Source organism: Protopterus annectens, chromosome 7.part0, assembly GCF_019279795.1.
Source record: "Protopterus annectens isolate FY-2018-M chromosome 7.part0, PAN1.0, whole genome shotgun sequence".
NCBI classification, from domain to species: domain Eukaryota; kingdom Metazoa; phylum Chordata; order Ceratodontiformes; family Protopteridae; genus Protopterus; species Protopterus annectens.
In genome coordinates this window covers 1,690,378,445-1,690,400,354 of record NC_056739.1, presented here as the reverse complement: position 1 = coordinate 1,690,400,354, position 21,910 = coordinate 1,690,378,445, and the positions used below count along the sequence as shown (strand labels likewise).

General features: G+C 42.1%; 1 protein-coding gene across 1 annotated transcript in view; it reads left to right on the top strand.

Annotated features, from left to right (window-relative positions):
* Positions 1-21,910, top strand: part of TICRR (TOPBP1 interacting checkpoint and replication regulator) — a 3,405,639-nt gene that overhangs the window by 733,890 nt on the left and 2,649,839 nt on the right. The gene's annotated exons all lie outside the window — the stretch shown is intronic.

Below are 21,910 nucleotides of genomic sequence, written 5' to 3'. Positions count from 1 at the left end.
AGCTTGTTTTTCTTTGGTTTGGTGATACTGTTGCTATTTATTTCATAATTCTTTTTTTCTCATTGTAAATCTGAACCAGCTGACGTTTCAACCTTTTTGTCAGCTGGAAGCATACTTTTAATCAGTGTTAACCCTGCTCCTGTAGGTAAATACAGTAAGGTGCTGGACAGATTTGTTAAGAGAATTTTCTCCTCTACTGCTTCAGTATACATAATTTTCCTTAACCACCAGGCAGATGTGTAGAAGTGTGTTCTTTGTTGTGTAGGTAATTTGAGGGAATACTCTGCCACGTTTCAGATGATAGCTCCTATGTGAATACTCTGCCACACTTTCCTCAGAAGATAGCTCCAGTGTAAATTATATTATTTCGGTTCTGCCTGGCATGTATCTAAACATGCTTTGAAGAGTGTACAGATACTGTGTCTAAGGCTACTGCTACAGATTTGAGAAGGTACGCTGATGAAGTAAATACGGGCATTTTAAACTGTACTTTAGATATTTTGTCTGGCCGTTCTGCTACTCACTGTCAAACAATTTGATGATATAGGGAAATGAATTCAGGAAGTTTCTAAAAATTTTTCAAATTCCCCATTACCGATCTCTCAAATCCTTAGAATCCTGTCCTTAAAAAGGAGGCAATGTATTACTTCAGAATGACTATACCAGCATTCTATTTTTAATTCCCTCTTCTCCTGCTCTGATCTCTCCAAATCTCTCCTAGAAACTGGCTGTCAGTATTCCCCTTTGGCAAAAGATTGCCGCAGACTCTTGAGTGATAAGTGGTTCAGTGGATTTACAGATGGCACTGGATACCCATACCGCCTTAAAGAGGAATGCCTCCCCACCTTTAGACGTACACTTTTTTTTCCCCCATCAAGGTCTAAACACTTATTGACCCTATGACCAGTGCCTTTAGATGAAAGGGGCGGGGTCTTCTACTCCAGAATATTTCCGGTTATAAAGAAAGCGCTTTCATGGAGACCAATTCTAGATTTCTCCTTTTTCACCTTTAGTGAAAATTCAATTTCAAAGTGTTGACAGTTTAGTCTGTTAACTTGTCATCTCCTCTTCTGCGTTGTATGGCAATATTAGCTCTGAAGGATCTTAACTCCTACAGCTAAGGCTTTATGAAATTTCTCATATTCTGTGTGTCACATTATCAGTTACTTATAACTCTAAGAGTGCTTACAAAGTGTTTAGCTCCAGTGATAGCAAAGTGCAGGCTGCAAAACATTCACATATTTCCTTATTTAGATGACTTGTGTATCTTTGCAGAGTATTTTCCCAGATAGCAGGTGTCCTTAAAATGGGTCTGTTCTGTCCTAACCAATTTGGAGTTGCAGTTAAATGTTCAGCAATCCTCCTTGACTCCATCACATAATTATTTCTGGACTGCCTTCTGGACACTTTACAGCAAAAGGCTTTTCTTACTCAGGAAATGGTAGATGCGTATCTGAAAACTTTCCTGAACTTTTCCTGTTATTCTCCAACTTTGGCAAACAAATATCTCAGGATCTTGGGATTCATAGCTTCTACGACTTTTAATGATTCTTCTGACCAAGTCACACATGAAAATGACTTTTAAAAAGGCATGTGGACTCAACATTCCCATCCTCTGGAATGGATTCCAGTTGTGGACTTTGTCAAAAAGGAACTGCACTGGTGGAGACAGCAAATGGTTCAAAATCCAGATCTCCCTTTTTCTGCTCCTGTCCCATTTCAGTCTATAAATACATAAACCTCAGATTTTGCTTAGGAACAGTTTCTGTGGGAGTAAAGGTGAACAACCTGTGGAACTCTCCAGAAAGACCAAAGAGCATAAATGTCGGATGTTAAATCTCCATATGTGATTCCCAGGAGCTCTGCAGATGAATACAGACAACACCACAGTGATGTACATAAAATAGGGAGCACCAGATCTTTACCCTCTGTGCAGGCTGGCTGAGATGGCTTGGCTGGTAGCTCTTCTGCATGGTTTAAACCCTTCAAGCATCTTACATTGTCAGAGCAAATTGTAGTGGCAGACAAGCTGAGCAATACCAGGACATAAAATGGAAATTGAATGCAAGGGTTTTCCAGAATTGATCCGGTTGTGGTGAACATCTCAGATAGATATGTTCATCTCCATTCAAAACAGACAACTAAACAAATAATGCACCAGGACTCCTTACAGGCAGGCCTGAAAAAAATAATGCATTCTTTTTACTGTGGCTAGGAATGTTTCTTTATGCATTTCCACTGATTTCCAGAGTAATTATGAAGATTCAAAAGTACTCCTCAGAAATCATTGTGGTGATGCCCTTTGGACCCAGGTAGCATTGGCTCTCCCTTGTTATGGAACTGGACAGTTGTACTTCTAGTACAAAGACTTAAATTCTGTGAATCTGTGTAGAGCTTACTAGCTGGCTGTGTTAGATTCTTTAACCTTCTGATATACCAAATGCTAAGTTTACTTTTTTGCCCTTGATTGTATTATACTGCATTTATATATTTGTCCTCTGTATTCTGTGTACATTGCTTTTGACTTCCTCCATCCCAGGTGGTGGTGTATTCTTAAAGTTGGCGGCTTTGGAATTGCCCGCCCGTGCTGTAAAATTGATTCTGGACACTCCTCCCATTCCCATCTCATTTGCTCACTCAAGTGAGTACAGTGCAATCATTTGGGAAGGACTACTCCTTTTCATTGATTTTGGACACTCCTCCCTGTCCCATCTCATCAGTTCAGCCTACTGAGTATAGAGGGAGCATTTGGGAAGGCCCAACCCCCTTAGCTTCTTAATCTTGAGCTATCATCTGCTTCCTCCCTCTCCACTCAAAAAAAAACAAAACAAAAAAATTACACTTTGTTCAGCTGCCTTTACTGTAATTGTGTTCTTCCTTTTTTATCACCTTATTTTTGCTTTGTGCTGTTAAGTGTTCAAGTGCTTTTATTCTGTTACGTTTATTATTGTTAGTAGCTGGATTAAATTTGTTATTCTAAGCATCTTAGTTTTTATTTTAGCACATGCTTCAGGCCAGTTACTTTACATTTAAGGTTTTTGTAGTCTACACTCTTGTGGACAAACCCTTATGTAAACCTTCTGTCCATAAGTCCGCCCAAGTATTCGGAACACTGTCTGTACAATTCCCGTCAGTTTCTCCTGCCAGCCTGGTCGACATGGGCATAATGAGGCAGTGTACTCATAATGAGAGTGCACTAACTGCCTCATGTTTACTGACAGCCCTCTTCTCCTAGCACATAATTCTACTACTTGTGAGAAATGCATCTACGTCAGTAACCTTGAATCCATGCTCTCCTGAGTCACAGTCAGTACTCCTGACAGATTGCCAGCACAAACAACATACCAGTTGCATCACACAGCCAATCATAACACGCACACCTTTGCAGAGGTTCTCAATAAAAACTTTCCTAAACAGCAGAGACCTCCAAAACACACTCTCAAACATTCCACACATAACACCAAACACATCACACATAGACAACACACCAGTGTCTCAAACACACGTGAAAGAAAACAAAAGATGAATAAACGCCTGGTATACACCTCAAGCGAAAAAAAATGAAAAGACCAATGGTTAGACCACAGCTGAAGATAAAAATGGAATAATCCACGTCAGGAAATAAATCACCTGCAGCTTTACAGTAGTGCCCTTTATAAAACTAAAAGTTGTAACTGAGATGTAGTAGTCAAGGTAGGAAACGGTTCACTTGCAGTTTCACACCACTTTATTAAACCAAAGTAAGTGCTTTCGCAATCTAAGTCAGCTGATCAATTCTTCAGACTCATAAAAACAGTTAAAACATTGGTATTTAAAATATGGTTCAACCAATGAAAACACATATAGAACTATGACATAGACTAAAATTGCATACATCAGTACATTAATTTGCCTTAAATTCTGCATAAGATGAAATAAAATATACATATAACACACATTTTATGTAATAATCCATATTACTTAATGTTTTTGTGGTCTGGATTTAAAAAAATGTTTCAAGGAAACAGCATTGTTCAGTCCAGGAGACCTATCTGCCTGAAGTAATAAAATCCATCTTTGTTCTGCTTCCTCTACCTTATTCCTTGTATCACCTCCCTTCTTATTTTTATTTATTATTTCTAAAACCATGAAAGTAAAAATGTTTCCTATCTTCTTCTTCCACATGTTTTGCTAAAGCACTTGTGTGTCTTTTATTTCTTATATCTCTAAGGTGTTCAAGGATACGTTCCTTTAGACACCTATTGGTTTTGTCTATATAAAAGGCATGACAGACAGTGCAGAAGCTGAAATAAACCAAATTTTGTGTTCTGCCGTCAGCATAAAAATCTATATCAATTATAAATCCTAGTGTAGGATGTTTATATGTAGATTTATTATATAAATAGTCACATGCTGTACAATTTCGGCAAGGAAAAGTAACCTGCCTATCAGGATCATTCTTTCATTGTTTATGGATTTATAACATAGTTGCCTTTTTTAAGGACCTCTTATTTCTAAAAGAAAAGCTGGGTCTATCTTCTAACAATTCTCTCAAGTCAGGATCCGACAATAAAACATTCCAATTCTTCTCAAAAATATTACAGAACCTTCTGATGTCACTTGAATAAGTTATAGGGAATCTAACTTTAAAATCATGACCTTCCTTGCTTTTAACATCTTCTATAGTATTTGAGAAGAGCGGCTTATATCTCCCATCCCTATTTTCAATGGTATATTTAGAGCTTTCATTTATGTCTTTCTTACTATAATCTCTGTTTAAGAAGTCTTTTATGTGTAATATGGATTATTACATAAAATGTCTGTTATATGTATATTTTATTTCATCTTATGCAGAATATAAGGCAAATTAATGTACTGATGTATGCAATTTTAATTAGTCTGTCATAGTTATATATGTGTTTTCATTGGTTGAACCATATTAAATACCAATGTTTTAACTGTTTTTGAGTCTGAAGAAGCGATCAGCTGACTTAGATCGCGGAAGCGCTTACTCTTGTTTAATAATGTGGTGTGAAACTGCAAGTGAACCGTTTCCTACCTTGACTACTACATCTCAGTTATAACTTTTGGTTTTATAAATGGCACTACTGTGAAGCTGCAAGTGATTTATTTCCTGATGTGGATTATTCCATTTTTATCTTCGGCTGTGGTCTAACCATTGGTCTCATAAACACAGCCCATAATAAACCATCACAGCCCATAAGGCATAACAATAAACCAAACATACTAGTCATTGGCGAATCAGTTGAGACACACACCAATGTCCCTCTCACCAGGCTCGACAGGGAGAAGGTCATGGTCAGTTGTCTGTCTGGTCCCAGAATTCTCCACATCACGCACACACTTTAGTCTCTCCACAGCACAGCACGTACAAGTATGACTCTGTCATTGTCCATGTTGGTGTGAACGACTTGAGACGTACCTCCCTGGACTATACGAAGCAAGATGATTGAGCTCTGAGTATGTGTCCCAGGCAGGTATGACCCTAGCCCTAAGTAGCATCCTACCTTCACCAAGAATGTTACCACAATGCCAACAGAAAAATAATTGACTTCAACAGTTGCCCTAGTTTCTGATGTCATTTCAAGGGGATCTACTATTTGTCTGCCTGGGATGACATGGTTGACAGGCCTCATTGCTTTGCCAGAGATGGCCTCCACCTGTCACCACTGAGATTCCGGATCCTGGCCAAGTGTTTCACCTCCCCTATTGTGCCTTTTTTAGGCAGTGCCCCAAAGACAAATTTTTCAACATAAAAAATCTGTCAAAAACAAATTGAAAGTTATGCTGCTAAATGTTAGGAGCCTTAACCTGAAAATACACTCACTGGAGGCTCTCCTTGCACTGGAAGATGCTGATGTCTGTGCAGCCACAGAAACCTGGTTCAGGGCTGAGGAGAGCACCTTTGCTTTACCAGGCTATACATCATTCCACTTATTCCAACCCCAAAATGAGGTCGGGCAGACTGAGGGTGGTAGAGTCTTTATTTTCATTAAGGTCAGCTAGAGCGTCTTCTGCGTGGAGACATGCGTGAATGGGCGTACCTTCGTTGAAGGTTGTGCGTCAGGGCTGGTAACTCTGCACGTAAAAATCGACTTCCAATCATTAGCGGACCGGAGTTCTGCTGTGGCGACCCCTAACCAGGAAAAGCCGAGAGACACAAACACCTCCAGAATGGTTTGCCAGCATGACTCACTGGAACTACTCCAGATGCAACTGACAGTTGGCAAGACACCAATCCATGTTACAGCTAGCTATATTCTCCCTCCCTGACTCTAGGCTCTCACTCCTCTCTTGGATCAACTTGACTCCATCAAGGTACCCCCTAACACCCTGATTCTTGGTGACTTCAACTACCCCACCATAGACCGGAACTATTCCTGCACTAATGCACTCAATCAAGGATTCCTTGATTTCATCACTTCTAACACACTAAACCAGCTTGTTTCATCCCCCACAAGGAGAGAGCATTCTGGACTTGGTTCTCACCAACATGGGCGACCGCTGCACCACTCCCATAGTATGTCTTTCCCTGGTGAGATAAGATAATTGGACTGTCTCGTTTGAAGTTTGTATCCCACCCAACCCCATACCCCTGCGGCAATCGAGCTAAAAAAAACTTATCAAAAATTGACTACAATCTCCTAATGGTGTGTATCTGTAGCTTCACACCACTGCCCCCCTATGAGGACTCTGATGCAGAAGAGTCCATACCTTCAGCCTCTCCGCCTGAGGATTATTCTTTTGGGGAAACCCTACACACCATGAGGGAGCATTTCCATTGGGAGAGCCAGGATTATTCAGAATCCAAGAAAAGGCTCAGAGACATCCATTTATTGCCTCAGCACAGGCCCCTGGCTATCCCCCTGTACTTGATATTGTTGATTATGTTTTTTCTGAATCCAGTCTGTCTCCTGATTCTTTACCCCCTGCACCAGTCAAGCCAGACTGGTACTACAGGGTCCTTGACTCTGTGTCTTTACAAAAACCCCGCTGCAGACCCAGAAACAATTTCTCAGAGTCCAAAAGGGGTAAAGGCTTCCACTGCTAAAAATCTTGTCTCCTCCGATAGGGATTCCAGAGATCTGGACAGATGGAGGAAAAAAGTTTACACTTCTGCTACTTTAGCTGTAAGAGCTTTAAACTGTCATTTTCACATGCTTAAATACCAACAGTACCTCATGTCATTGTTAAAACAGAAAATGGTTTCAAATACAGAAGGTCCTGACAGTAAGGAAATGCAGGATTTATTGCATGCATTTGAACAAGTGGGAAAGCATACTCTGCAATGTGGTTTTGATTCATTAGAGGCTTCTTGTAGAGCCAAAGTTACAGGCTCTGTTATTTGAAGCCATGGTTGGCTGAAAGAACAAAGTTTACCTGACCGTGTTAAAGTAAAATTATTGGATGCTCCATTACAGCATGATACTTTGTTTGGTATTAAGGCAGAAGAGGTGTTAAAGAATATGGAGGATAAAGCAAAGTCAGTGCAGACAGTGAAAGATTTCTTACAGGTTCAGCCACCTAGATTTAGCAGAAATTGGCCTTCAAAAAATTGGTCCTTTCCGTTGTCGAAAGAGGCAGATACAGACACCCAAGAGGCAGATTTCAGCCCCAAGGCTCCTACAGACCTAAACAATGGGGTGCTTCAGTCCCCAATGGAGGGAAAGACAAATCACAACCTTATAGGAAACCATCCCAACGACTTCCCTCTGCAAATGCCAAGCACTTAACTTTTGACAGCACCCCTAGGGGGAAAGCGAGCACTTTTCTCAAAAAATTGACACATGATCACCCAGGACGAATGGGTGCTGAATATTGTTTCTCGGGGTTACAGGTTCCACTTCCGCACGCTTCCAAAACCAAAAGGTATGCCAGACCTGCCACAAAACCAATGGGCAGAGGCACAAAAACAGATTGCTGCTCTTATGGACATGGGAGCTATTCAAAAAGTCCCACAGCAAGAACAGGGACAAGGATTTTACTCAAGACGTTTCTTAGTACCCAGAAAGGACAAAGCCTGGAGACCAATACTGGACCTGTCAATCCTAAATACTTTCCTGGATGTTCCAAAATTCAAAATGTTAACACTACATCAACTTCTACCCATGCTGGGCAAGAAGGCTTGGCTAGTTACTTTGGACCGCAAGGAGGCATACCTGCATGTCCCAATCAGACAATCTTGCAGAAGATACCTCAGATGCATAGCTGGCTCTATGCATTACCAATTCTCTGCACTGCCCTTTGGCTTATCTACTGCACCCAGGGTCTTCACAAAATGCCTGGCACCAGTAATTGCATTTTGCAGACAGAGGAATTCAAATATATCCCTACTTGGATGACTGCCTTATTCAAGTAGAGAGCAAGGACATTCTTCTAAAGCATCTGGCGTTTGTAAAAAGATAGCTAATTTGCCTCTGGTACACAGTAAATGAAAATAAATCAAAACTAGTGCCCTCTCAAGAGAGAATATTCCTGGGTGCAAGCTTAAATACAACTGCCCAGATGGCTTATCTCACGCCAGACAAACAAAGGCAACTGACTCAAATGATGGCAACAAAAACCCAGCTCCCTGCAAGACAAATTCTGCAGGCCCTGGGCTTCATGGCATCCTGTATTCTACTAATTCCATATGCAAAACTGCATATGAGGAAACTACAATGGTATCTAAAAAGTGTTTGGACTTAGCATTGTCACAGCATGGAGACAATCATAACTTTAATTCCCTGCCTACAACAGGAGTTTCGATGGTGGGCCCAGGCCTGTCACCACAACAAGGGACAGCCTTTCACTTTACCCACAGCCAGGCAGACAATAACAACGGATGCATCGGATTATGCCGGGGGGGCACTTATGGCAGGAAAATGTATTCAGGGCACGTGGTCCAAGGAACAAATGCATCTTCACATCAATCAAAAAGAGATGCTAGCTGTACAGAATGCCCTAACAGCTTTCAAGGACCTACTCCATCCAGGACAACTATTAATAAAGACAGACAATACCACAATTATGTGGTGCATAAACAAGCAAGGGGGCACACATTCCTACCCCCTATGCAGGCAAGCCATGACTTTGTGGAACACAGCACTGACCTATCAAGTACATCTGCAGGCACAGTTCCTGCCAGGAACCAAAAATACACTGGCAGACGAACTAAGGAGAAATCTCATGGATCCTCACGAATGGAAACTAAATCCACAGGTGTTCATCACGATAACAAGGAAATGGGGATGCCCAGACATAGATCTTTTTGCCTCCCTCACAGTTACCAAATACAGAAATTGTGCACAAGAACTTATCACTCTCAAGCATGGAAAGTGGATGCTCTATCATTCAGCTGGAAAGGCCTGACAGTCTATGCCTTCCCTCCGATGCCTCTCCTTACCAAGGTACTCTTAAAAGTCAGACAAGAAAGGCCAAAAATTATCCTGATTGCCCCAGACTGGCCACGCCAGCACTGGTACTCAATCCTAAAGTGCTCGTCTCAAGGCCCAGCTTGGCCTCTACCTCAAATTCCTCATCTTCTGACTCAACAAAACAATCAGATTCTGCACAGTCAACTCAGAACCTTAAATCTGGCAGCATGGCAGATAATGTAGCCACTCCGACTGCACCCCTCTCTAAAGCTGTTTTGGATTTCATTTTAGAAGCCAGGAGGCCCAGCACTAGGAAATCTTATGCAGAAAAATGTAAGAGATTCTGTGCTTGGAACCAGGCACAAGGGCTTGAACCACTTGTCCCTAATATACCTCAGATTTTACAATACTTAACTGAGATGCTGGACAAAGGTCTGTCTTTCTCATCAATTGAAATCCATGCCTCTGCCATTTCATTACAATATGGAGCCTCCTATTTTTTCACATCCTCTACTATGACAGTACCTCAGAGGGGCAAAACTATATAAGACCCCCAAGGAGAGCACCAGTACCAACTTGATCTCAATTTTGTTTTAGAAAAACTCACGCTGCCTCCTTTTGAACCAGCCAGCACAGCTGATCTAAAATTCTTATCATGGAAAACTGCTCTGCTCCTAGCAATAACTTAAGCAAGAAGAGTCTCAGAGTTACAGGCATTAATGGCTGTGGAACTTTTCATCAGGACAGGGTTTCTCTTAGGACAAACCCAACATTCATGCCAAAAGTGGTCTCCAATGTGGCCTTGAACCAAACCATTCATTTATCTACTTTCTACCCAAATCCCCAGAATAAAGGGGAGAGACTTCTGCACTCTTTGGATATACACAGACAGCTACGATTCTACTTGGACGAAACAAAAGCTTTCAGAAAAACTGAGCAACTGTTAGTAGCCTATGCTGCAGGATAACAAGGAAAGCCTATTACAAAGCATCCAATTTCAAAATGGATAGGCCACTGCATCCGCTTCTGTTATGCACAACATGGCAGATCAGTGCCTAAGGGCATTAGGCCTCATTCTACCAGAGCAGCAGCCACTTCAGCAGCTTTTCTCTTAGGAGTACCAACCAAAGACATTTTAAAAGCTGCAACTTGGAGCTCAGTGCACACTTTCACCAAGCACTACCTCTTACCTCTTACCTCTCTACTCCAAATCCAGAGCAGGCTTTGCCACTGCAGTTCTGCAGGGCCTGGTAGCCTCTCCAAACCCAACTTAGACCCAGCCGCCCAACCTCAGCTTTGGGATTCTACCGAAGTGTAATGACTGCAACAGTGAAACACGATGAACGTAGTACAGTTGTGTACCTACCATAAATGTAGATGTTAGAGCGTCTTCACTGTTGCAGTCTAGGTTACCCACCCACCATCCCCCTTTTCATTGGGACTTTCCTGCACTTCTCAACTCTATACAACCTATGTAGTGTATTTGCTTGTAGATGAAGGAAATGTTTATAGTAATATATGCATGTTTTTTGGCATAATTTTATCTTTCCAGCCTTCCTATCTGGGGGCACCTGACATCTGTGACATCAAAAGTGATCATAACGGTCTATAATCGTGTTTTCTCCTCCGTGATCCTATCAGTATTGTAAAGTTCTTTATATGTATTTATTTTTGAAATTTGTGTTTTATAAGTATAGGAATTGTGATGCTTACCTATCAGTTTACTTAAATTGTATAAATTGTTCAAGTTTGTATTGTGTATTTGGAGCTTTTCTCCCTGGGTCTCTACTGAAAATGGGCTCTCTGGTCCAGTGACTTTCCCAGTAATCCAATGCCAGTAAATAAAAAGTAAATGACAAGAGTCCTGGGTAGTGTTGGCTTGCCTTATGGGCTTTGCTGTTGGGGGCTCCATTGGGTGTAGGAGTATGTGAGGTGGTTAGTATTGCTTTTGCTGAGTACTTTAGAGATTGCTGAGGTTGTTACCGTTTATAGGCTTTTAGGATGTCTTTGAAGTTTGGGAAGATTGCTTTTTAGTGCTTTAGCATAGGTTTGGTCTATGTATGTGGTGTATGTAGAGTATGTGTTTGTGTTTTTGACAACCTTGTTTGTATGTGAGATTTTTGCTTCCAGCTGAATTGTTTGTGCATCTCTTGCATGCTGTATTTACTTTTGAAGGATTAAATGGTTGTCTGGATATGAGACAATTGCTACATTGTCTCAGGATGGCCATATTTACCAGGGTGGCCATGGAAATTTTTGGATATTCCAGGTCTGTTTGTACCTGTATTTGGGTGGGCTATTGTCACGGTCACGGGCTGGGTTATACAGAGTTCTCCTTTGGTGGTCTCTGGGCTTTGGCACTACACTAGGCTAGATTGTGCTAAGATTTGATAATAGTGCTGTTTAATGTGCAGACTAGTTGCTTTAAGCTGGACTTCACACAATGCCTTTGTTTTAGCTGCATTAAGGTACATGTTTCTGTTCTGACTCGAGTTTTATAGATTAAATATACTATCTGGGCATGTAGAGGGCACTACTAAGCTGATCTTCTTTGTGTTTCAGTGTTGCAATCATTACATTTGGGTAATCTGCTGGCAGGTTGCCCGCAGTCGGACTGAATTCCAAAGTCTTGGGTCCTGCATCGGTTGCTGTCTTCTCTTCCATGATGTCAGGTCATCAGGGGTATAAAACATGCAGCCGACGCCATTTTCTTCAGTCTTTCTTGCCATGCGGTGCCCGAAGCAGAACCATTTAGCAAGTGCCGGTCGGCCGACTACTGAAATATTCGAGTTTGAGTTTCAGAACCAAAGTCTTCACTAAAGCCAAGTACCCCGTTGGGGAAACTTTTTTCTTGCTTTTTACCGATGTCAGAAAAAGTTAATAATTGTATTACTTGTGGGAAGCAAATACCTCATAAGGATTTCCATTTATACTGTATTCCTTGCCTAGGCCCTGATGACAATGTGCCTGGCTGTCGGTTTTGTGCTAGATTTAACCAACGCACTATTAAGCATCGGTATATTTTTGCATCAAAGTATTTTGGAAACAGATTTAACTACCCAGACATGTCGTCTGATAGCAATCCGACTACCGGAGTACATAAAAAAAAACACAAAGCAAAGGACAGAGAAAGGTAGTTGAGATCCAAAACAGACGACTAAGCTTCTCCTAAGCCAGTCGCCGGTTCGCCGGTACTTAGTGAGGTGCTTTCGCAGCCCCTGATACCCGCTACCTTTGAGTTGCAGGCCTCTACCAACACCCATGTGGAGTCCGGCATGTCGCAAGATACTCAAGGTATTGGACAGATGGATGTGTCTCCCTCGGATGGGTCTGGAGCTGCTGAGCAGGCACCGGCTTCTGAGGGTGTATTCAGACCTCAACATTTGTATATCAAACTGACGAAAGCTGCAAAACAAAAGACAAAAGCAACTTCTAAAACTAAAAAACTGACGCATGAGCCACGTGCACAGGCCTTTATGCCTAAAAAGCAGATGATCAAAATGACTGAAGACCTTATTACCTTGATCAGGGGTACCCATCCCCCTCCAGATATGAGGCCTAGGCAAGACACTGATTATGAATCTTCAGAGCAGGTTTCTGTTACTTCTGATTCCTCTTCTGATCAGGAATTATGTATACCTCCCTATGAGGATTCTGATGCTGAGGAGTCTATTCCATCTGCATCTCCTCCTGAGGATTATTCTTTTGGAGAAACCTTGCATGCTTTGAGGGAGCATTTTCGCTGGGATAGTCAAGACTTCTCAGAATCAAAAAAGAGGCTCATGGATTTTCTTATTCTCCCTCAGCACAAGCCTTTAGCCTTTCCCCCTGTTTTAGACATTGTGGGTGATGTTTTCGGAGTCAAGCTTAACCCCTGACTCCTTACCTCCAGCTCCCAGTAAACCTGACATATTACAGGGTTCCTGACTCTCTCAAATTTTTATTTAGAAACCCTGCTGCTGATCCTGAAGCTATTTCACAGTGTCCAAAGGGAGTTAAGGCCTCAACAGCAAAAAATCCTACCCCCTCTGACAGAGATTCAAGGGCACTAGACAGATGGGGGAAAAAAGGTTTATACCTCTGCAACCTTGGCAATCAGGGCATTAAACTGTCAAATTTCATATGCTTAAGTACCAACAACATGTTAAGGGATGAAACAGAAAATGATGTTTATTTCAGAATGTGCAGAAAATAAAGAATTGCAGGAATTATTGCATGCAGATGAACAAGGTTGAAAGCATACTTTGCAATGTGGTTTCGATTCCTTAGAGGCCTTCTGCAGGGCCGCAGTTACTGCATCTGTGATTAGGAGGCATACCTGGTTAAAGGAGCAAAATTTGCCTGATCATGTTAAAGCTAAACTGCTAGATGCACCTTTAGAGCATGATTCTTTTGGTATTAAGGCAGAAGAGGTTTTAAAGAAAATGGAAGACAAAGCTAAGTCTATGTAAACTGTTAAAGACTTCTTACAAGTGCAGCCACCAAGATTCAGTAGACACTGGCCTACAAAGAATTGGTCCTTTCCTGTGTCAGAGCTCAAAGGGGCAAATGCAGATACCCTAATGGTTCCCAGATACCAGGCACAAGATTCATACAGGTCAAAACAATGGGATGCCTCCACTTCCAAATCTGGGGGAGATAAAGTGCAGATCTACAGAAAGCAATCCCAATGGCTTACCTCTGCCTACACCAAGCACTTGCCCTTTGGCAGCATCCATAGGGGGAAAATTAGCACTTTTTGCTCAAAATTGGCAGTTAATAACCCAGGACAAGTGGGTACTAAACATCGTATCACAATGATACAGATTCCATTTCCACACTCTGCCAGTGGCGAATGATTGGCCAGATCTGCCAAAAATATCAATGGGCAGAGGCACAGAAGCAGGTCACGTCCCTCATGGATATGGGGGCCATTCGGACAGTACCAGAACAGGAAAAAGGACAAGGTTTTTACTCGACTGTTCTTGGTACCAAGAAAGGACAAGGCCTGGCGGCCAATACTGGATTTATCGATTTTGAACACATACTTGGACATTCCAAAATTCAAAATGCTGACTGTGCAACAGCTTCTGCCCATGCTGGACAAGAATACTTGACTGGTGACTTTAGACCGAAAAGAGGCATACCTGCATGTCCCAATAAGGCAATCGTACAGAGAAGATGCCTCAGATTCAAGGCTGACTTAATGCATTACCAATTCTCTGCACTGCCCTTTGGCTTATCCACTGCGCCCAGGGTCTTTACAAAGTGCCTGGCACCAGTAATTGCACTTTGCAGACAAAGTAGTATACAAATATATCTATACTTGGACGACTGTCTCGTTCAAGCAGAGAACAAAGACACTCTTCAACAACTGGCATTTGTGAAGAGGCTTCTAATATGCCTAGGGTACACAATAAACGAAAAGAAATCACAACTGGTACCCTCTCAAAAGTTAACATTCCTGGGTGCAAGCTTAGATACAGCTGCCCGGATGGCTTATCTCATGCCAGACAAGCAAAGGCAACTGACTGCATACTTCAAACTGATGGCAAGAAAAACAGTCTTCTGCAAGGCAAATTCTGCAGGCTCTGGGCTTCATGGCATCCTGCATCCTACTAATTCCATTTGCAAGACTACATATGAGGAAATTTCAATGGTACCTAAAAGGTTTATGAAGTCAACATTCACGCAGTCTGGAAACAATGATTCCTCTTGTTCCCTGCCTGCAACAGGAGTTTCTATGGTGGGCAAAGGCATGTCACCAAAACGTGGGACTACCCTTCACTCTACCCCCCCCCCCCAGCCAAATCTTAACAGACACATCAGATTATGCCTGGGGGGCCCACATGGCAGGAAGATGCATTCAGGACTTATGAACACTCAAACAAATGCATCTACATATCAACCAGAAAGAGATGCTAGCTATTCAAAATGCCCTAACAGCCTTCAAGGACTTACTTCATCCAGGACAACTACTGATAAAGACTGATGACACCGCAGTCATGTGGTATATAAACAAGCAAGGGGGCACACACTCATACCCCCTTTGCAGATAAGCCATGGCACTATGGGACACAGCTTTGACTTACCAAATACATCTTCAAACTCATTTCCAGCCAGGAAAACAAAACACTCTGGCAGAAATTTTAAGCAGGAAACCTTATGGATCCTCACGAGTGGAAACTAAATCCACAAGTCTTCAGCATGATAACAGAGAAATGGGTGAGCCCAGACATATATCTATTTGCCTCTCCTCAAAATTATCAATTGAAAAGATTCTGCACAAGAACTTATCATAGACAAGCATGGAAAGTGGACGCCCTATCCTTCAGTTGGAAAAACCTATCAGTTTACGCCTTTCCTCCTCTGCCTCTTCTACCCAAGGTCCTCCTAAAAGTCAGACAAGAGAAGCCAAAGATATTACTTGCCCCGGATTGGCCCCGCCAGTACTGGTACCCAATCCTAAGGAACTTGGCTCAATACCCAGCTTGGACCTTGCTTCAAAGACCACAACTACTGTCCCAGCAAAAGTCAGATCCTGCACAATTAACTACAGACTCTGAACCTGGCAGCATGGCTAATCATGTAGTCATACAAACAACACCTCTCAGTAAAGTTGTGATGGATGTCATTTTGGAAGCCAGAAGGCCTAGTACTAGAAAATCTTATGCTGACAAATGGAAGAGATTCTGTGCTTGGAATCAAGCACAAGGAACTGATACAGCAGAACCAAATATTCCTCAGATATAACAATACTTAACTGAGATGCTCGACAAAGGCCTATCTTTCTCATCAATCAAAATCCATGCCTCTGCCATTTCGACTCATTACAATACAGAGCCACCAATCTTTTCTCATACTTTACTAAAGCAGTATCTTAGAGGAGCCAAAAATTTACGGCCACCTAGAGGATCACCATTACCTGCATGGGACCTCAATTATGCGTTGGAAAAGCTCTCTCTGCCTCCATTTGAACCAGCTGCTACCACTGATCTAAAGTTCTTATCATGGAAAACAGCTCTGCAACTAGCAATCACTTCAGCAAGAAGAGTTTGAGCTACAGGCCCTCGTGGCTGTAGAGCCTTCTATCATATTTTACCCAGATAGGGTGTGTCTGATGACAAATCCTACTTTTATGCCTAAGGTGGTTTCCAGTGTGGCTCTTAACCAAACACGTCATCTGCCAACTTTTTATCCAAATCCGCAGAACAAGGGGGGGGGGAGAATTATGCATTGCTTGGATGTACACAGACATCTGAGATTCTACTTGAGCTGGACAAAAGCTTTAAGAAAAACTGAGGAATTACTAGTGTCATATGCTGCAGGATCAGAAGGAAAGGCTATTTCAAAGCAGACTTTCTCAAAGTGGATAAGCCACTGCATCAGTTTCTGCTACTTACACCATGGTAAACCTGTGCCCAAGGGCATTAGGTCTCATTCCACCAGAGCTGCAGCTACTTCAGCAGCTTTTCTCAGAGGAGTACCAACCAAAGACATTCTAGAGGCTGCTACTTGGAGTTCTGTTCACACCTTTACAAAGCATTACCATTTGCCTCTCTACTCTTAGTCCAGGGCAGGCTTTGCCACTGCAGTGCTGCAGGGCCTTATAGCCGCACCTAATGCTGTTTAGCTCCAGCCTCCCATCCATAGCTTTGGGATTCTACCCAAATGTAATGACTGCAACAGTGAAACACGAAGAACATAGTACAGTTGTGCACACTTACCATAAAAGTAGATGTTAGTATATTCATTGTTGCAGTCCAGGTTACCCTCCCGCCATCCCCCTGTCATTCTGAAGTTTATCTTTTCTTCTCTATCTTCTACAACCTGTGTGGTGTATCTGCTTGTAGATGAAGGTAAAGTTTATACTGATGCATGTATATAGATATATATATATTTTTGCTACCTTTTTGAGGGCACCTGACATAGGGGGCAAGAAAAACTAAAGAAAATGGCGTTGGCTGCATATTTTGTACCACTGACTACCTGATGTCATGGAAGAGAAGACAGCAACTGACGCAGGACCCAAGACTTTGGAATTCAGGCTGACTGAGGGTACCCTGCCAGCAGATTACTCAAATGTAATGACTGCAACAGTGAATTGACTTGAACATCTACTTTTATGGTAAGTGTACACTACTGTACTTTGCTGTAATAGCACCAAGAAAGATAGCTTGAGTGTAATGCTACAACAAAACTTAAACTACCTTGACAAAGCACTTTCAAGTATTGGATGCCTTTAGTGTGACTTAAAGGCAAAATCAGCAAATAAAGCAGTAGCACTCTAAATAGTTAAATGAAGTGCAAACAATAAAATCTCTTGTCTGCCAACTGTGAAGCAGGATTAGCTCAGGATGCCCTCAGAATGTGGCTAAGGTGCCAAGGAAGTGGGAGATCTGGGAAAATGAGCAGGCGGCAGTTTGTAGTAAGGGCAGTTTATTAGAGTGCAGTACCGGTTTGCTGGTCGGGCCCTTAGTATTATGGATATGTGGAAAACCATATGTTGGAAAGTATTTAAATAAGCTGCGCAACAAACAATAGCAATGAAGGAGTGGACTTCAGAAGTCAGATGAATATAATGGGCAGAATATAATGGGCAGACGCCGCAGTTGCAGCCTTTTGAAACACTAACAAGAAAAGGCTGGGAGAGTTGGGGAAGAAATTCCAACTGGAGATGAGACTGGGAGAGTTGGGGAAGAAATTCCAACTGGAGATAAAGTCCTGTGTTTGTTTAGGAATTCAAAAACGTTTAGCTTAGTACCTTAGTGGAGGGTGGTGGGAAGCAGACTAAAAGAACAGGAAAAACCAATAATGTAAAAATAAAGGGACTGCAGTGCAACTTTGAACAGGTGTGTACAGCTACAAGTACTGAAGCACAAATCCTGGAGCAGAGTTCACAGTACTGCCACTACTGCAAACCTTCTACAGACTAAGGCACCAGACCATGGAGTAATTTAGCAGTAACTCTAATAAATGAATAATTGGGACAAAATCTGCAGTAGCTTCCAGTCCTGCCCCAACTGGGAAAGAAGCTAAAAGACTGCCTAGACTTTGCTCAAAATACAAAAAAGTTCACATGTAATTTTGCTTATGGAAATAGAAGTGCAGTGTAATGTATAAACAATGCTAAAATCTTGCAGTAATACACAATCTTCACACAACTACAAATAATGCTACAAGACTAAGGTCTCAGGACAAAAACAAATTGACAAAGTATCACTTCACAGGTGACTAAGTGCAGCTTAAAATATTTTAGCCGAATTTAAGTAAAACATTTTTTTCTTTCCTTTGCACAAGTTTGTGTCTCACACATCTGAATCTTGAACAAAAGACCAGATCAGCTGTTTATCTTTTGATGGGACAAAGGTCAAACAGAATCAAAAAGGACTATTTTGAGATGGTTGTGTCTTGCTTATTATTTCCACCATAGTGAATTTATCCCAAGCAGTATCAAGGCACATTCTTCTAGACCCTTGGCTTCTGTGATGGCATACTAGAAGAGTGGACTTCAGAAGCGGTCTACCAGGCAGCAACATGGTATTCTCTACATACTTTTGCAAAGCATTACAAACTGGATTTTGAATGCAAGTCCTTGAGGAAAATAGCACTACACAATGTTATGCACAAATTAGCATAAAGAATTCTGGGCAAGCTGCACAGAGATGGAAAAATGCAATTTTCCCAACAGTATGCAAGCAGGGTATAGCAAATGGACATGAAGGGTTGGAATGCAGTGAGGAAATTATCAAACCAAGCTCCTAAGAGCAGATGACACGAGAGAAAGATAACAATGAAGTGTTATGAGGCCAAACAGAAGGTTGGATTGCAGGTTAGAGACTGCCTTCTAGTCAAAAAGAAATTGATGGCAGGTGCTAAGTGAAAGTTCTGCTTTGGTAGTGTTTTTACTTGAATAAAGGCGCTTGCTGCCTTCTTTTTGAAAACAAGTTAAAACCTTCCACCTCCTTATCACTTTCTTCCCTCTTAATTTCCAAATTTCCACAGGAATGCATTTGTTTTTTGGAAGCTTCCCTTGTTAATTGATTATACATAATCATTTTATTTGATCTCACCCAGTCTTGGACATTAATTGTTGAGCTTTATTTAACTCTAACCCTGGCATATTTAAATTTTCCATAAATATTTCTTTTTCTGTCTTTTCTTATTTTTTCCATGCCTCTCATTTTTAATGTTTTTCATAAAATTTCTGAAAAAATGTCTGTCTGTATTGGATGTCTGCTTTCTGTTTGAATGCAATGCTTTCTACATTCTGTTTTGTGCTGTAGTTATCAAAAGTTAGTTGCCTAACAGCAGCCTTTCTAAACTCATGCATATCTGCGTTCTGCTGTTTTCCTTGAGCACTTTGCAGTCACACCTCCTTTTGTTGTGAGATTCTGTTTCTGTAATAGTTTGTCAACCCTTCTAAATTTCTATTACATTTTCTCATATCTGTTTCCCTCATTTGTTATGTTATGTTTTCAAACTTCATTTTATCGCACTTGCTAGTGATCCCTTCCTAGGTAATTTCTATTTTCCCTAATAACTTTCAAAGTAACTCTCCACCCATTCATTAAAATGTTCCCTTTTTATCTAATAGGAAAACGCATTACCTCATTTTTGCATCATTATTCTATGTATTTATCTTATTTTTCATTGGTACGTGATCTGGTATAGTTCTTGGATAGGTCTCAGTATCTTCATTGAAATAAACTTGCTCCTGCAAAATATAATTTCCTTTTAATCTAGCCCTTTTATTGCATTTTGGGGAATAATATAAATACTGAGTTCTTGCTACTGAATACACAACGTCATACCAAATTCTCTCAAGTGTTTTTTGTTATATTTTATCTTTTGGGTATCCCTTGTGCATCCTTAGTCTTGCAGATCCGGTTCTAGTTCCTACCCTTAAACATCAATCCCATCTAAAAGTGAATCCCCCCCCCCCCCCAAAAAAAAAAATCTCTTACAACCGTAACTATGGAGCTTATAAGGAATATAAACATATGCAAGTATAATCCTCCTTCCCTGCCTTTATTTATCCTGATGTCCTTCAATAATGCAACTGCAGTCATAACATATGGGTTGTCCTGCCTCAGGCAGCCCTCGGTCGGCCGGATTCCAAAGTCTGGGTCCGACGTCGGCTGATGTCGCATTTCTCTCAGACGTCAGAGCGGCTGGAGTATATAAGCATCAGCCGACGCCATTTTCTTCAGTCTTTCTTGCCGCGCGGTGCCCGAAGCAGAAGCAGTTCGCAAATGCCGGTCGGTCAGCTCCTGTATTCTTCGATCCGAAGTCATCAAAAAAGCTAAGTACCCCGTTGGGGACCTTTTCTTGCCTCAGCCGATGTCAGAAATTACTGAAAAAGTTAACAATTGTCTGTCTTGTGGTAAACAAATACCTCATAAGGATTTCCACTCCTACTGTCTCCCTTGCCTTGGCCCAGACCACGACGTCTCGGCCTGTGTCGCCTGCGCTCTCTTCAATAAGCGCACTCTCAGGCGCCGGGCGGAGTTCACTGAAGACTTTTTCGGCGATAAATTTGCTTATACAATGCCGTCGGAACTTCCGACATCGCAGACTTCTAAGAAACGAAAAGACCGGGACCGACATCCTCGGTCCGCGTCTTCCACCGACTCCACGCCAAAACCTACCACGAGTGCTCCGGTTCCCCCTGAGACGGTTATTTCACCGCCCCGAGCCGAAGACACCGCATTTCCGATGCCTCCGATACCGGAGGCTACACCGACGCCAGTTATGGATTTTCCTCCGGATACTGAAACCGAGGAAATGCCCGAGACCATTGCTGTAGATAAGGTCACTCCTGCACGTGGAGCTGCTAGGCCTCCTATGGCCATGTCTATTAAGGCCTATACACGTGCTAAGGCAGCCAGCAAGACAAAGCATCTTATTGTTAAAGCCTTACCTCAGCCTACTCCTGAAACACAAATCATGACTATAGCCGCAGACTTAATTTCCATGATTAGAGGTTCACAGGCCCATCCTGAGAGAGGATCCCAGCCTCCTCCTGATAAGAGGCCCCAGGTTGAACCCTCTGACCCTATCCCTTCAGATGAAGACTCTGAGGACTCTGCTCACTCCAATGGCCAGGATGAGCTCTTCCAGACCTATGAGGACTCTGATGCAGAGGACTCCATCCCCTCGGCCTCCCCTCCTGAGGACATTTCTTTTGGGGAAGTTCTGCATACCACGAGGGAACATTTTAAGTGGCAAGGCCAGGAATACTCTGATTCCAGAAAGCGCCTTCGAACCTTCCTTAAAAAGCCCCAACACAGGCCCCTGGCTATACCTCCTGTGCTTGATGTTTTGGATGACCTATACTCTGATTCCAGTGTTACCCCGGATACTCTTCCTCCTGCTCCAGCCAAGCCAGACAGATATTATAGGGTCCCAGAAACACATTCTCATTTCTTTAGGGCCCATGCTGTTGATTTAGAAACTATTTCTCAGGGACCTAAAGGGGTTTCAGCATCCACCTCCAAAAACACTTTGCCTTCCAACAGGGAAGCTAGGTCATTAGAGAGATGGGGGAAAAAGGTCTACACCTCCACTACTTT